Here is a 15,346-nt window from a genome sequence, read left to right as displayed (position 1 = left end):
TCTGCACTGCCATTCGATCATGATTGATCAGTTTCTCAACGCCACTCTCCTGCCTTTTCCCCATAATCTTTGCCCTCCTAATCAATCAAGAACCTATCTATCTCTGCCTTAAATATACTCAATGACCTGGTCTCCACAGCCTGCTGTGGCCGTGAATTCCACAGATCCTCTGGCTGAAGAAATTCCTCCTCATCTCAGTTCTAAGGGTCATTCCTTTATTCTGAGGCTGTGAATCCTGGTCTCGCCTACTAATGGAATTTTCTTTCCTACGTACAGAATACTGAAAGGGCTTGGATAGAGTGTAAGCTCCAATGAAATCCTCCCCCCCTGCTCATCCTTCTAAACTCTGTTGAGTACAGTTAAAAGGCTACTGGGCTTTAGGGGAGAATTTTTTTCCCCAAAAATATACTTTTATTCATAAAAATCTCAAATAAACTATTGCAAATCTACATGGCTTTGAATTGCAAACAGTGCAGAATCAAAGCATTTTTACACTTTTATACGAATTACAGTCGTTACATTTCCATACTAAAGCTATATACATGCCTCAATAAATTACTGTGTGCCGCTATTGCTCAGATTGGCACACAGTTACGCAGGTCGAGGGTATTCTGCCGTTCCCGGGGCCTCAGTCTGCCTACTGTAGAAGCTCCTCGCTCTGTCTTTGGGTTCAGTAGGAGAAACTGCGCATGCAATGAATGGTGTTAAGTATCTTACACATAATGCCACCTGACCACATTGCTCGCCCTCATCCCCCAGTCCGGACTGGACAAGCGTTTCCTCGGTTAGGTTTTATTTTAATGAGAAGAGAATTGAATCTCGTCGCTGTAGAACCTCCAGAGCTATCCTGAAAGCTTGCGAGTAAGAAAAGAATTATTCTTTTGCAATACTTAAAGCTGGGCTCAGGATCCAACAGAGGGGAACAATCCACTGGGAGTTTGTCCCTTCAAAGGTTTGTCATGAAGCTCACTTCAGCATTCATCTACATAACCTCACTTTTCTGCAGTACGATTAGTTTGTACGTAGTGGTTGAACAAATAGGAACATGTTGCTTCGTCTTCTGTTGATACAGTTCTTTCCTTAATCTTTAATTAGCTCAGCCTCAGTGAATGAATCTTAACCCCTTTTATCCTCTACGTCCTTGCCATCTGGCCTTCAGGAGTCTCCCTTATTGTGGCGACTGGGGGATTTTCACAGTAACTTAATTGCAGTGTTAATGTAAGCCTACTTGTGATGTTAATAAATAAGCGTTAACTTTTTAACTTGAACAAACTGGGCTCATACTAGATTGGTTTTGTGGGGGCAGTGGTGGCGGATGCCATTAAAACAGACGCGCGGTTCCTCAGCGTGGGGGGTCTTCCGCCTCTTTCAGGCAGCCCCAGGGACGCCTATGCATCAAACAAACCAAAACTGAGGTTAGACGCACTTCTGGCATCATCTTGTATGAGATGTAGTCCCACAAGATTGGTGCTTCCTGCCCGGATTTTGTGCTCAAAAGAGACACAACAGGATTTAATTTTGCTTCCAACCCTCCTCCCCCATCGAGGGTTTGCTATTGCTCTGTATAATATAAGTATGTCAGTGGTTATTGCCCTCAGTGTTTCACCCCTGCCTCAGTTGCTGGTGCACTTGTGTATACCACACACATGCACACGCAGACACATCCTCGCACACGCACACGCAGACACATCCTCGCACACGCACACACACACACTTCCTCGCACACACACACACACTTCCTCGCACACACACACACACTTCCTCGCACACACACACACACACTTCCTCGCACACACACACACACACTTCCTCGCACACACACACACACACACTTCCTCGCACACACACACACACACACTTCCTCGCACACACACACACTTCCTCGCGCACACACACACACACACTTCCTCGCACACACACACACTTCCTCGCGCACACACACACACACACACACTTCCTCGCACACACACACACACACACTTCCTCGCACACACACACACACACACTTCCTCGCGCACACACACACACACACACACTTCCTCGCACACACACACACACACACTTCCTCGCACACACACACACACACACTTCCTCGCACACACACACACACACACTTCCTCGCACACACACACACACTTCCTCGCACACACACACACACACACTTCCTCGCACACACACACACACACTTCCTCGCACACACACACACACACACACTTCCTCGCACACACACACACACACACACTTCCTCGCACACACACACACACACACACTTCCTCGCACACACACACACACACTTCCTCGCACACACACACACACACACTTCCTCGCACACACACACACACACACTTCCTCGCACACACACACACACACACTTCCTCGCACACACACACACACACACTTCCTCGCACACACACACACACACACTTCCTCGCACACACACACACACACACACTTCCTCGCACACACACACACACACTTCCTCGCACACACACACACACACACTTCCTCGCACACACACACACACACACTTCCTCTCACACACACACACACACACTTCCTCGCACACACACACACACACACTTCCTCGCACACACACACACACACACTTCCTCGCACACACACACACACACACTTCCTCGCACACACACACACACACACTTCCTCGCACACACACACACACACACTTCCTCGCACACACACACACACACACTTCCTCGCACACACACACACACACACTTCCTCGCACACACACACACACACACTTCCTCGCACACACACACACACACACTTCCTCGCACACACACACACACACACACACTTCCTCGCACACACACACACACACACACTTCCTCGCACACACACACACACACACACACTTCCTCGCACACACACACACACACACTTCCTCGCACACACACACACACACACTTCCTCGCACACACACACACACACACTTCCTCGCACACACACACACACACACTTCCTCGCACACACACACACACACACTTCCTCGCACACACACACACACACACTTCCTCGCACACACACACACACACACTTCCTCGCACACACACACACACACACTTCCTCGCACACACACACACACACACTTCCTCGCACACACACACACACACACACTTCCTCGCACACACACACACACACACTTCCTCGCACACACACACACACACTTCCTCGCACACACACACACACACTTCCTCGCACACACACACACACACTTCCTCGCACACACACACACACACACTTCCTCGCACACACACACACACACACTTCCTCGCACACACACACACACACACTTCCTCGCACACACACACACACACACTTCCTCGCACACACACACACACACACACTTCCTCGCACACACACACACACACACTTCCTCGCACACACACACACACACACTTCCTCGCACACACACACACACACACACTTCCTCGCACACACACACACACTTCCTCGCACACACACACACACTTCCTCGCACACACACACACACACACACTTCCTCGCACACACACACACACACTTCCTCGCACACACACACACACACACTTCCTCGCACACACACACACACACACTTCCTCGCACACACACACACACACACTTCCTCGCACACACACACACACACACTTCCTCGCACACACACACACACACACTTCCTCGCACACACACACACACACACTTCCTCGCACACACACACACACACACTTCCTCGCACACACACACACACACTTCCTCGCACACACACACACACACTTCCTCGCACACACACACACACTTCCTCGCACACACACACACACACACTTCCTCGCACACACACACACACACTTCCTCGCACACACACACACACACTTCCTCGCACACACACACACACACTTCCTCGCACACACACACACACACTTCCTCGCACACACACACACACACTTCCTCGCACACACACACACACTTCCTCGCACACACACACACACACTTCCTCGCACACACACACACACACTTCCTCGCACACACACACACACACTTCCTCGCACACACACACACACACTTCCTCGCACACACACACACTTCCTCACACATGCATACACAGACACTTCCCTGCACACACACACACACACTTCCTCGCACGTGCACACACACAGACACTTCCCCGCACACGCACACACAGACACTTCCTTGCACGTGCACACAGACACTTCCTCGCATGCGCCCATGCATATCGTCTTTCTTGTGTGTGTGGACTCCCAAGAAAAGAGCTTTTCGGGGAAACTGGGTGTGGTGATTCATAGAAACTCAGACGAGCCCTGAAGGGTTGCGGTTCTCGGCACATTCAGAGTGCTTTATCATCAAGAACCCACAACAAGACAAGCCGGACCCACTCTCAGAACTGCAGATGAAGAATTTTTTTACAATTTCTCTAGCTCCCAGGATAACGGACTTAACGCTTAGAACATCTTTTTAAAATGACTGATGGGCTAGAACTAAGGAAATTAACCTCTGCTCCAGCTGGGCGCCTGGTTATTTTTAACGCTTGGGTCCAGAAATGTTCACGTTTTGCCTCTGCTGCCTTGCATTTAACGTGCACCAAGAACAGGAAACTTGAGAAACTCGGTAGGCACCTCCACATTCATCGCATTAAAATCAGCCCAGGGAATGGGATCAAAGGCACAGAACTGGGAGCTTGCTGGCTACATAGGAAAATGTAGTTCTGGTATTATAAACTGACACATCGACTGTGTGGACCAGGCACGTCTGTGTTGGAAAGTTCTCAATTGATTCCAGATTCCCGGAAGGATAAGTCTTTCAGTCAGTGAGGCTGAATGAGTTGGAGTGAAAGTGCTGAGCTGTCTGGTGATAATCAAAGCCCACAGAATTCCACGCTGTATAAATCCTGGTGGAACAGCCAGGCCTCAATTTACAGATCCAGCCAGCGTGTACTGACAGTATGTTAAATCCTACTGAATTCCAAACCACATCTCCAGATTTATTCAGGGAGAAAGGCCTGCACGCAAGTGGATTCTCACAGACTAGCATTGTGCTCGCTAATTGAATCGAACAATGAGGGCGGCACAGTGGTACAGTGGTTAGCATCGCTGCCTCACAGCGCCGGAGACCCAGGTTCGATTCCCGGCTCGGAGTCACTGCTTGTGCGGAGTCTGCATGCTCTCCCCGTGTCTGCGTGGGTTTCCTCCAGGCGCTCTGGTTTCCTCCCACTGCCTGGATTAGGTGTGTTGGCCATTGCTAAATTCCCCCTCAGTGTACCCGAACAGGCGTCAGAGCGTGACGACTAGGGGATTTTCACAGTAACTTCGCTGCAGTGTTAATGCAAGCCTACTTGTGACACTAATAAATAAACTTAAGCCCCTCGCCTTTGATCCGACCGAAAGCTGCCCGTTCACAGAATATTCTTCAGGTCAGGAAGTTTAACTTTTAAAGCTTTTCTTCAGTCTGTGAGTACAGATCACAGGGTCTTTAGTGCAGTTCCAACTTTGATTAATTTCTAAAGGGCACTTTGTGGCTGGTCGTTTAATATTTCAATAAAAAGAACGAGGAAAGTTGGGATCACATTTTACAATCCCAGCTGGACAGTCTAGTTTAAACAGAACTCTGGCAAACAGATCCTTTACCAAGCTCAGACTGCTCGTAACATGTCTGACGTACAGCTCTGATGCTCTTGGTAACAATACAGGAATATCAGCAATTTTCCAACAGCTCAAGGCCCCATTCTTCCATGACACAATGTGTAGAACTGTGGACTGTGCCTCATAAAAGCAGCTCTCTTCTACATCGATTGTCATTGATAGGGGAAAATTAGGAACTAGGGGGCAGAGTTTTAAAAATTCGGGGCAGACCATTCAGGAGAGATGTTAGGAAGCACCTTCCACATCAACCATCCCCTCGTCTGTGGTTGCAAACTTCATTCATCCCCTTGTCACCACCAGACCCAATGGCATTTAGGCTTATCTAACTGTGGGATTTGCACGTTCTCTGTGTCTGCGTGGGTTTCCTCTGAGTGCTCCTGTTTCATCCCACAGTCCAAAGATGTGTAGGTTAGGCAGATTGGCCATGCTAAATTGTCCCTTAGTGTTTCAAGATGTGTAGGTTAGATAAATTAGCCATGGTAACTGTGTGGGTTTACAGGGATAGGGTGGGGGAGAGGGGCTGGGTACGATACTTTGTCAGAGAGTCAGTGCAGACTCGATAGGTCGAATGGCGTCTCCTGCACTGTAGGGATTCCATGATTTTATGAACACCAGCCTTCATGTTCTGTGAACATCAACCTATCCAAAACTAGGCTGCTGTCGTCCTATCAAGAATAGCTTCTTCCCAAAAGAGAAAATGCTGGAAAATCTCAGCAGGTCTGGCAGCATCTGTAAGCAGAGAGAAGAGCTGATGTTTCGAGTCCAGATGACCCTTTGTCAAAGATGGAGAGGTTAGGTAAACTGGCCACACTAAATTGCCACTTACTGTCTCAAGATTTGTAGGTTGGATGAATTAGCCATGGTAACTGTTTGGGGTTACGGGGGCTGGGTAAAATACTCTGTCAGGGAATCGATATAGACTTGATGGGCCAAATGGCCTCTTCTGCATTGTACTTCTGCTCTGAACAGCAGAACTTCTACACAGCTTATTCTCTGCTGCCATCAACTTATGCTAAGTTCATCTTTCTCCACACCCCAGCTATGACTGCAATACTACCTTCTGCACCGTCTCCTTTCCAGCTCCCTATGTACTCTATGAATGGTATGCTTTGTCTGTATAGCACGCAAGAAATGATACTTGTCGCTGTATCCCAATACATATGACAATAATAAATCAGATCACATATACCACAACATGTCCCCTCACCCAATCCCTAGATCATTGCTTAGGCCCTTACTCCACAATGGCTCATGTTACATCCTTGTGTTTAGCTTTCTCTGTAACGTTTTCCCATCCCTCTGTAATCTCCTCCAGCTCTACAAATCTTCCAGTACCGCCAAAACTGTTGTCTCTCCAATTCTAGTCCCAATGCATTCTCGCCTCCCTACACCCATCACTATAACAAGAAAAGACAGGGTGGATAAAGATCTACTACTTCCATTGGTTGGAGATTTTGGAACTAGGGGGCAGACCATTCAGGAGAGATGTTATCAAGCACTTCCACACACAAGGAGTGGCAGAGGTTTGGAACTCTTCCGTAAATTGCAATTGATGCGAGATATGTTGCTATCTTTAAAATTGAGGTAGATAATTTTTTGTTATTAATGGAATTGGGCCAAAGATGGGCGTCTGGAATTAGGCCACAGATCAGCCACGATCTCACTGAATGTCGGCGGCACAGGCTCGAGGGGCCGAATGGCCTTCTCCTGATCCTAGGTCCCTGTGGATCACTATGCTCTCGTCCCACACCACTGAATACTCTGAACCCTTCTGCTCCTTCCACTTGTCCCACTTTATCATCCTCCTTATGATTACCCCCCGTCGACTAAATATCTCCTTTCCCACCATTTCCCATTTGTCCCCCTTAATGCCTCAGTAAAGGACCTTGGGATGACCTGAACGTGGGTAGGATATTGGTGTTACAATGTTAAAGCCGCTACTTAAAATCCTACAATCCCTACAGTGCAGGAGGAGGCCATTTGGCCCATTGAGTCTGCAGCAACCTCAAGCCCACCCAGGCCCTATCCCCATAACCCTGTGCATTGACCTTAGCTAAGTCCCCCTAACACTAAGGAGCAATTTAGCATGGCCAGTGCACCCAACCAACATGTCTTTGGACTGTGGGAGGAAACCGGAGAACCCGGAGGAAATCCACGCAGACGCGGGGAGAACGTGCAAACTCTGCACAGACAGTGACCCAAGCCGGGAATCGAACCCGGGTCCCTGGCGCTGGGTGGCAGCAGTATAACCACTGTGCCACATAACTGGGTGCTGTTAGTGAAGAGTTGGTATTGCACAATAGAGCTTATTTGCTGTTATCCACCTCCTGAAGGAATGTTGTTCTTTTCATTCTATGGAGACGCCGGCGTTGGACTGGGGTAAACACAGTAAGAGGTCTCACAACACCAGGTTAACTTTTAACCTAGTGTTGTGAGACTTCTTACTGTCCTTTTCATTCCATAGCTTTTCAATTCACACCAGCGAGAATCAATCATCTGGTGATAAAACATCACATTCTCTGTGCCAGGAAAGGCGTCACATTGTTTATTTTGGATCTTTAAACATTTCCAGTTATTTGGCATCGTGAGATAAAAATATTTTACCATATTGAATTTGCGTACTTATCTGATAAAGTTAATTTATTATTGCCACTTAACACTGCAATGAAGTTACTTGGAAAATCCCCTAGTTGCCACACTCCGACGCCTGTTCGGGTACACTGAGGGAGCATTTAGCAAGGCCGATGCACCTAACCAGCACATCTTTCAGAGTAATCGGAGGAAACCCATGCAGACACGGGGAGAACGTGCAGACTCCACACAGACAGTGACCCAAGCTGGGAATCGAACCCAGGTCCCTGGCACTGCGAGACAGCAGTGCTAACCACTGAGCCACCCTGATTAAACATATTTCGCACACGTCTTTCAGCCAGGCTGTTACTTGTCAGCCTTTACAATTCGTTTGGACATAATTCTACGGATAAAAGCAAATTTGCAGAAGGGATTTATTTAAACGCTGAGCGATAGATTTGGAAGCGTACAATCTATGAAACAGAAACCCAATGAGCTGTGGTCTCCGGAAGACAGAAAGCAGTGAGCAATTTTGTTGACTGCTGTCAGTCATCACCAAGTGGTGCATGTTCATTCTGTTGGCTGGCCTCTGACCCCGAGAGTTCTGTCAGTTTGGGGACTCTGTTTGTGAGTATGGTAAGATTTAAAAGAGGAACATACTGAAAGACACATCTCTTAAACTCCGTCTACACTTCCTTCTGTCTTGGAAAAGCAGCCGGCATAATTAAGGACCCCGCGCACCCTGGCATTCTCTTTTCCACCTTCCTCCATCGGGTAACAGATACAAAAGTCTGAGGTCACGTACTAACCGACTCAAGAACAGCTTCTTCCCTGCTGCTGTCAGACGTCTGAATGGACCTACCTCACATTACGTTGATCTTTCTCTACACTCTAGCTATGACTGTAATGCTACATTCTGCATTCTCTCCCTTCTCTATGAACGGTATGCTTTGTCTGTATAGCGCGCAAGAAACAATACTTTTCACTGTATGTTAATACATATGACAATAATCAAATCAAATCAAATCAAATCCACCAGCAAAGCAGAGAAGGAGCACTCTATACCTGTTAATAAATAACCTGTTTACCCCAGGATCTTACACACCTTACGCAATCCTACGTATCTTACACATTCTCTCTTCCACCTTCTTCCATCGGGAAAAAGATACAAAAGTCTGAGGTCACCTACCGATTGACTCAAGGACACCTTCTTCCCTGCTGCTGTCAGACTTTTGAATGGACCTACTTACATTAAGTTGATCTTTCTCTGCACCCTAGCTATGACTGTAACACTACATTCTGCACTCTCTCCTTCCCTATGAACGGTATGCCTAGTCTGTATAACACACAAGAAACAATATTTTTCACTGCGTACATGTGATAGTAATAAATCAAATCAAAGATGCCCAGGGCAGATTTCGTCACAGATTCAGAAGGTAAAAAGATACAAGAGGGTAAATATAAGCACCTTTGTTTAAGTGGAACAAGACGGCAACTGATATGAGGAAAGCTAGCATGTTCATTATTTTATATGAATACACAAAAGACTGATTGTATTTCATGAGATTGACCTTGATCTACTTTCACTGGCTCTCTGTGAAATGCACAGCTTAATATTTCACCCTGACCCCATTCATTAAATCTAAGCAATGCGCCGAATGAAATACTGAGGACTCATGTGAAGGTCACAAAATCTTTTTTGGACATCAACATGTCCTGGAATTTACTGACAACTAACAATTTAATAAGTATTATGTAAGTGTTCAGCAGTGTGAGTGGAGCTTAATGGAACTATTGGCACCACTGAACTCAAGGAAATATTTACTACAAAGCTGAATTTACAATTGCTCATGAGACATACATCATTCAGATTCATGTAGGTATTTACCATAAGACCATAAAAGCTAGGAGCAGAATTAGGCCACTCAGCCCATCGAGTCTGCTCCGCCATTCGATCGTGGCTAATTTTTTTCTCATCCTTATTCTCCTGCCTTTTCCCCACAACCTCTGATTCCCTTATTAATCAAGAACCTATCTATCTCTGTCTTAAAGACACTCAGTGACCTGGCCTCCACAATCTTTTGCGGCAAAGAGTTCCACAGATTCACCACACTCTGGCGGAAGAAATTCCTCCTCATCCCTGTTTTAAAGGATTGTCCCTTTGGCCTGAGGTTGCGGGGTGCAACATAAGAAATAGGAGGAGGGGTAGGCCATTCGGCCCTTCAAACTTGCTCCGCCATTTGAAACAATAGCCTACCTCAACTCCACCCTCTTGCACTAACCCCATATCCCTTAATTCCTTTAGCGTACCAAGACAGGTGGTACGGTGGCACAATGATTAGCACTCTGCCTTGCGGCACCAGGGACCTGGGTTCAATTCCGCTCACTGTGTGTATGGAGTTTGCCCCTCTCCCTGTGTCTGAGTGAGTTTCCTCAGGTGCTCCAGTTTCTTCCCACAGTTCAAAGATGTACAGGTTGGGTTGATTGGCCGTGCTAAATTGATTCTAGTATCACATCACATTAGGAAACAGAATTTGAAAGATCCACTATCCTCTTGAGTGAAATCATTTCTCCGTCTCTCTGTATTGTGTGGTTGACCCCTTAGACATATTCCCCAGCCTGGGGAAACCATCTCTCATCCACTCTGTCAAATCCTTTAAGAATTTTATACTCTGCTGCCTCTCATTCTTCTTAACTGCAGGGAATTCAGCACTGGTTGACACAGTGGTTAGCACTGCTGCCTCACAGTGCCAGAGGCCCCAGTTCGATTCTGGCCTGGGTGACCTTCGTGTGGGGTTTGCATGTTCTCCCCATGTCTGTGTGGGTTTCCTCTGGGTGCTCCGGTCTCCTCCCATACTTCAAAGTTTGGGTGGATTGTCCCTTAGTGTCCTGGGACGTACAGATTGGCAGAGTGGCAAGCCAAATGCATGGGGTTACGGGAATGGGGTGGGATGGGTTACACTGTTGGGCAGTTGGTGTGGACTTGATGGACTGAATGGCCTCATTCTGCACTATAGAGATTCTACTCAACCTATCCTCATGGGACAGTCCCCACGTCACAGTAATGAATCTAACGTTTTAAAGTTTAAAGTCTAACGTTTATTTATTAGTGTCACAGAATAGACTTCTATTAACACTGCAATGAAGTTACTGTGAAAATTCCCTTGTTGCCGCACTCTGACACCTGTTTAGCTATGTTGAGGGAGAATTTAGCATGGCCAATACGCCTAACCAGCACGTATTTTGGATTGAGGGAGGAGACCAGAGCCCCAGAGGAAACCCACGCAGACAAGGGGAGAATGTACAGACTCCATATAAACAGTGACCCAAGCCAAGGAATTGAACCCAGGTCCCTGGCGCTGTGAGGCAGCAGTGCTAATGAACGCTTGTTGAACTCTATCTAAAGCAAGTACCATTTCTTCAGTAAGGACACAAAGTAATATACAATTGCAATAAGATATCTCCACCCTATCCTCTCGTAATAAAGATCGTACCATTTTATTTCCTAATTGCTTGCTGTACCAACATGTTAACCTTCGAGGACATCCGAGCCTCCTCTGTACACCAACATCCCAATTTTCTATTTTCCCTTCCCAAGTGGATAACTTCATACTTCCCCCATCCATCTTCCCAATCACTTAACCTGTCAGTAAAGCTTTGCTTCCTCTTTGTGAGTTCCTCACAGCTTACTTTCCTACCTAGCTCTGTGTCATCTGAAAGCTTGATTAGTTACACTCAGCCCCCTCATCTCAGTCACTGATTCGGTTTGTTAAGTAGCTGAAATCCAAAAACCAGACCTCACTAATTACAGAGTGCTAACTCAGAAAGTTAAGTCATATGTTATTTTAAACCAGCAAGGCGTTCCCTTTGTTTAGACGTAAATTGCATTATTCACAATATTGCAGGAGAGATTTATTTCCTTGTTGCCTTCTTTTATACTTCAAGGTTGATGCATGAAACAGACAAAGAGAACAGAATTGCCGTGATAATGAACATTCAATTCAAGAGAATAACCCCAGTTCACACACTAACCTTCAACCTTTTAATTGCTAAAGAGTTATTTACACTAATCTCAAAACTTTTAAATGCTAGTTATTTACACTAATCTCAAAACTTTTAAGTGCTAGAAAGACTAATTTACACTAATCTCAATACTTTTAAATGCTAAAATGTTTTGAGATTAGTCTGTAAATAACTCCTTGGAATTTAAAAGTCTTGAGATTAGCGTGTGAATAACTCTTTAGCATTTAAAAGTTTTGAGATTAGTGTATAAAACTGTTCAGCATTTAATAGTTACTTACACATTAATCTCAAAACTTCTAAATTCTAAATAATTATTCCAACACTAACCTTGAAACTTTTTAAATTCTGAATAGCTTAACCCTCCTGACGCCTTTTAAAACAAAATTAACTCTGAAACAAAATAACTTACTTGTCTGGTCGGTTTCTCTCTCTTGTTTTTCTCTCTATAATCGAGAGACTTTCCCTAAAAGTGTCAGCCGTCCCTCCTTCAGACTCTGCGCTGGGCAGATTTCAGACTTGAATCCCGCGACTCAGTTCTGCTGCTACGTCTTATCACGAGTTTCCAAGGAGACCTGTCAATTCTCAGAAGTGCTCGAGAGGCAACCAACCAGCTAACGTGCTTTGCAGCAGCTGTGCCCGTAACTGCTTCTCACAGTGGAGTATCCCCACTTCGGAATACCCTTTGATGTTGGCCTGTACCCACCTCCCACCCCCCCGGCTCCTCTGTGTACGTTTGCTATTGATGACCCCACTCCCACGACCTAGCTGCTTATCCTCAGAGCTGGAGAAGCCGGTGTACCCCCCTCTCCCTGCTGAACGCAATTGCTGCTTTGAACTTTGCGCAGCAGAGGGGGCTGTCAGAGTTGGACTCTGGCTCCAAATGTTTGAAGAACTGCAAACCCTTTGCGAGTTCTGAGAAGGGAAGGCTCAGAAAGGTTGACTGGAAATGAACATATCAGGCTCAGAAAACCACACACTGCTACTTGAGATATTGAAATAACATCTGTTATATTTTAAAGAAATATTAATTGTCTTCGTGAACAGAATTGTTTGCCCAGCTTTATCTTGAGGAGTAGTTAGCAAGAAACAAGTTATTGCAGGCGCAAAGTGATGTTTTTGACATACTTTTATCACTGTCTTTAGCTGACAGTTTGTCAACCACTCTTCCCGTTTTGTATCTGTCTTGCTGTTGAGAAATTAAACTGAGCCCACATCTGCCTAGATGTAAAAGAACCTGCGGGGCTATATTGATTGGAGAAAAGCAAGCCCAGTGAGTGATCCCCAGTGTCAAACTTTTTGACTCACCGATTAAACTAAATTAACTGAGGGGTAAATTGAAAGAGGCAGACCCCAAAGAGATGGGAACAGCCCAGAAGAAAAGGGAAAGTAGAAAGGCAACTTAAAACATCAAGCTAAAATGTGATTAAAGGGGTGGATAGTGCACCCCAGCCCCTGCGGTGCCCAACGGGAACGGAAGGCCTCAACAGTGCTCTCGGAGACTGCATGCTATCTCTCCACCCAGCTGTGAATGTGGCCATGGTAGAAGGGCAGATAAGGACATAAGAACACAAGAAATAGGAGCAGGAGTAGGCCATCTAGCCCTTCGAGCCTGCCCCGCCATTCAATAAGATCATGGCTGATCTGAAGTGGATCAGTTCCACTTTCCCGCTTTCTCCCCATAGCTGGGTTGGATGACCCCCTTGCTCGCCTGCTCTGCAGAGTAGCTGCTACATTTCTTACCTCACTGCAGTGGTTTCTCTTTTCAACTTTTTATGCTTGATTTGATTTATTATTGTTGCATGTATTAGCGTGCAGTGGAAAGTATTGTTTCTTGGCATGCTGTACAAACAAAGCACACTGTACATAGAGAAGGAAAGGAGAGGGGGCAGAATGTGGTGTTACGGTCATAGCTAGGGTGTCGAGAAAGATCAACTTAAAGCAAGGTAAGTCCATTTAAAAGTCTGACAGCAACAGGGAACAAGCTGTTCTTCAGTCGGTTGGTACATGACCTCAAACTCAAGAACAGCTTCTTCCCTGCTGCTGTCAGACTTTTGAAGGGACCTACCTTGCATTAAGTTGATCTTTCTCTACACTCGAGCTATGACCGTAACACCACATTCTGCACCCTCTCCTTGACTTCTCCCCTACGTACTCTATGAACGGTATGCTTTGTATAGCTTGCAAGAAACTATGCTTTTCACTGTACGCCAATACATGGCACAACATTAAATCAAATCAAAATCAGAAAAAATTTGAAGGGAAGAGAGTATGAGGATGGAAGTTTTTTTTTAACACATTCAGGTTTTACTGGGGCAGCTGAAGTTTCAAGCCTTTCTCCTGAGGGTGTCGTTTTTCTCAGTCGACCTCTTGATAACCCCACTCGAGTGTTAACTCGCTTTGATGAAAAACGGCATTGGAAAGCTTAAAAAAAAGTCAAAGGATCATCGGAGAACAATCAAGACTGTCACAAAATCTGAGGGCGTGGATTGATTCTGTTAAAGATATTATTTCATCCTCAGATATTGCCAACTGCTGCAAGTAAAATCCCCTGTGAACAATCATGGGAAAGCTCCAGGTTGTGAGTCACGAGGTGATTTATGAACACCACAATTGGGTGTGATACCTCTCTACCCACAGAGAACTTAAACGTTGATTGAGAAATTAATGAAATCATTAACTTTGCATGATCTTCGATTCAACAGCATAAGAACATAAGAACTAGGAGCAGGAGTAGGCCATCTGGCCCCTCGAGCCTGCTCCACCGTTCAGTGAGATCGTGGCTGATCTTTTTGTGGACTCAGCTCCACTGATCCTCCATAACCCTTAATTCCTTAACTGTTCAGAAATGTATCTATCCTTGCTTTAAAAACAGTAGCGTCAACTGCTTCAATGGGCAGTGAATTCCACCGATTCACAGCCCTTTGGGTGAAGAAGTCCCTCCTCAACTCAGTCCGAAATCTGGTCCCCCTTATTTTGAGGCCATGCCCCCAGTTCCAGTTTCACCTGCCGGTGGAAACAACTTCCCTGCTTCTTTCTTTCCTGTTCCCTTCATAACCTTATATGTTTCTGTAAGATTCCCCCCTCATTCTCCTGAATTC

The 15,346-nt window shown here is 46.0% G+C and overlaps 2 protein-coding genes across 4 annotated transcripts in view; one reads left to right on the top strand and one right to left on the bottom strand.

The window, feature by feature from the left end:
• nphp3 (nephronophthisis 3) overlaps positions 1–15,346 on the top strand; it is a 195,575-nt gene that overhangs the window by 130,631 nt on the left and 49,598 nt on the right. The window lies entirely within an intron of this gene.
• Positions 1–15,346, bottom strand: part of LOC145352212 (atypical chemokine receptor 4-like) — a 28,238-nt gene that overhangs the window by 12,600 nt on the left and 292 nt on the right. Inside the window, exon 1 of one of the 2 annotated variants that reach the window (XM_080201952.1) lies at positions 12,658–12,962. The exons of the other annotated variant lie outside the window; for it this stretch is intronic. The gene's annotated coding sequence lies outside the window, so the exon portion shown is untranslated. Of the gene's footprint in view, positions 1–12,657; positions 12,963–15,346 lie in introns of those variants that run through there. 2 annotated transcript variants of the gene reach the window in all.

The sequence above is a fragment of the Carcharhinus amblyrhynchos genome, chromosome 2, assembly GCF_965287045.1.
Source record: "Carcharhinus amblyrhynchos chromosome 2, sCarAmb.v2.hapA, whole genome shotgun sequence".
Classification (NCBI taxonomy): Eukaryota; Metazoa; Chordata; class Chondrichthyes; order Carcharhiniformes; family Carcharhinidae; genus Carcharhinus; species Carcharhinus amblyrhynchos.
The sequence above is the reverse complement of the archived record's forward strand: the minus strand, read 5'-3'. Positions and strand labels throughout refer to the sequence as shown.